Below are 2,500 nucleotides of genomic sequence, written 5' to 3'. Positions count from 1 at the left end.
TGCGCCGTAACCTAACCTATGTTGCGCCGTAACCTAACCTATGTTGCGCCGTAACCTAACCTATGTTGCGCCGTAACCTAACCTATGTTGCGCCGTAACCTAACCTATGTTGCGCCGTAACCTAACCTATGTTGCGCCGTAACCTAACCTATGTTGCGCCGTAACCTAACCTATGTTGCGCCGTAACCTAACCTATGTTGCGCCGTAACCTAACCTATGTTGCGCCGTAACCTAACCTATGTTGCGCCGTAACCTAACCTATGTTGCGCCGTAACCTAACCTATGTTGCGCCGTAACCTAACCTATGTTGCGCCGTAACCTAACCTATGTTGCGCCGTAACCTAACCTATGTTGCGCCGTAACCTAACCTATGTTGCGCCGTAACCTAACCTATGTTGCGCCGTAACCTAACCTATGTTGCGCCGTAACCTAACCTATGTTGCGCCGTAACCTAACCTATGTTGCGCCGTAACCTAACCTATGTTGCGCCGTAACCTAACCTATGTTGCGCCGTAACCTAACCTATGTTGCGCCGTAACCTAACTTATGTTGCGCCGTAACCTAACCTATGTTGCGCCGTAACCTAACCTATGTTGCGCCGTAACCTAACCTATGTTGCGCCGTAACCTAACCTATGTTGCGCCGTAACCTAACCTATGTTGCGCCGTAACCTAACCTATGTTGCGCCGTAACCTAACCTATGTTGCGCCGTAACCTAACCTATGTTGCGCCGTAACCTAACCTATGTTGCGCCGTAACCTAACCTATATCGTATCTTAACCTAACCTATATCGTATCTTAACCTAACCTATATCGTATCTTAACCTAACCTATATCGTATCTTAACCTAACCTATATCGTATCTTAACCTAACCTATATCGTACCTTAACCTAACCTATATTGCCCCTTAACGTAACCCATATTGCGCTGTAACCCAACACACGTTGGGCCTTAACCCAACACACGTTGGGCCTTAACCCAACACACGTTGGGCCTTAACCCAACACACGTTGGGCCTTAACCCAACACACGTTGGGCCTTAACCCAACACACGTTGGGCCTTAACCCAACACACGTTGGGCCTTAACCCAACACACGTTGGGCCTTAACCCAACACACGTTGGGCCTTAACCCAACACACGTTGGGCCTTAACCCAACACACGTTGGGCCTTAACCCAACACACGTTGGGCCTTAACCCAACACACGTTGGGCCTTAACCCAACACACGTTGGGCCTTAACCTGCTCTGTAATTGTCATACGACGCGTTAAATTAGTGTAGTGTTGCCTAACTGCAACCCCCGCAATATAGTTTGCTACTCGCACTGCCCGGTCCCCAGTGTATCGCTTCATGTTAAACACCTTGCAGCTATACACTGTAATGTGGATGGCAGCAGGACGTACATGCTCAATGCCCTTTGCAGTTGTTCATTGGCATTCGCAGTTGTTCATTGGCATTCGCATGGCGAAGCACTTAGCCTACGCTGTGGTATGGCCTGTGTCAACTGTCCGCTGATATTGTACGTCCAAATCACACACTGTACTGCACATTGGTCCTCATGTACTGAATGATACATCGTGGTACATGTGACCGTACAACGACTGCGCCAACAACGGCGAACCATGCGGTCCAAATGTTGTGCACGCAGCTACGTGTCGTCTCCCTATAAGAGCTGGATTGCAGTGTGGTATGCCCTGGATGGCGATCAGCATGAGCCGTCTGTTGATGTAGTGGCGCGTGTTGTCAGACGTTGTCGTCTCTTCTCACACACCGTGATAGCATGGTGCACTGCGTTCCACATCTGCGACATGCGACAGAGGCCGGTTGACAGTCGTTCGCGCAATGGACATCGCATACGTACGGGGGCCACCTTCCACGTGTTTGCGAAGCGTGCACATGTTGTTGCGTGTATGTGGGCAGACATAGTGTGTCGTGACACCTGACACAGGCATGCAACAATCGTTGAATTTGCAAATGGCGATGGACGCCTACGTTTGCTGGTGACGTTACGCAAATGAACAACTGGTAAACCGTTGTGGTGCGGTTGTTCTCGCTAGAGGTGAATCAGTGATGGCGACGATCGGTTGAGCTACCAACCGGTTGTTTCAGCGATACCCACCATGCCCACGAACGTGAATGGCATGTGGGTGTGAAGCGATACGCGGCGGTGGCTGGGTGGGACCGGCCCCGGCCGGTGAGGGGGGGCCTCCCGGCGTGCTGGCCGCGCGGTGCGTGGGCGCACGCGCTACAGCCGGCTGGTGGGGGCGGCCACTGGCAGGCGCGCCGGCCGACGGAGGCGGCAGGCGGCGCAGCTGCGCGCCGGCGCACCCTGCACGCGGCGCCGTGCGGCCAAAGTAGGTCCTCGCGGGCCCGGTGCGAAGCGCGGTGGACATCTGCAGTGTGCTGGTCCGATTGAGGACTGTGTGCGCTGAGGATGCGCCGCCGCCCGGCGCTCGGCGCCGCGACGCCGTCTGCTGCTCGGTCGCCTCTGCGGTTCT

Source organism: Schistocerca serialis, unplaced genomic scaffold, assembly GCF_023864345.2.
Source record: "Schistocerca serialis cubense isolate TAMUIC-IGC-003099 unplaced genomic scaffold, iqSchSeri2.2 HiC_scaffold_1185, whole genome shotgun sequence".
Lineage (NCBI taxonomy): Eukaryota > Metazoa > Arthropoda > Insecta > Orthoptera > Acrididae > Schistocerca > Schistocerca serialis.
Note: the sequence above shows the minus strand (reverse complement) of the source record.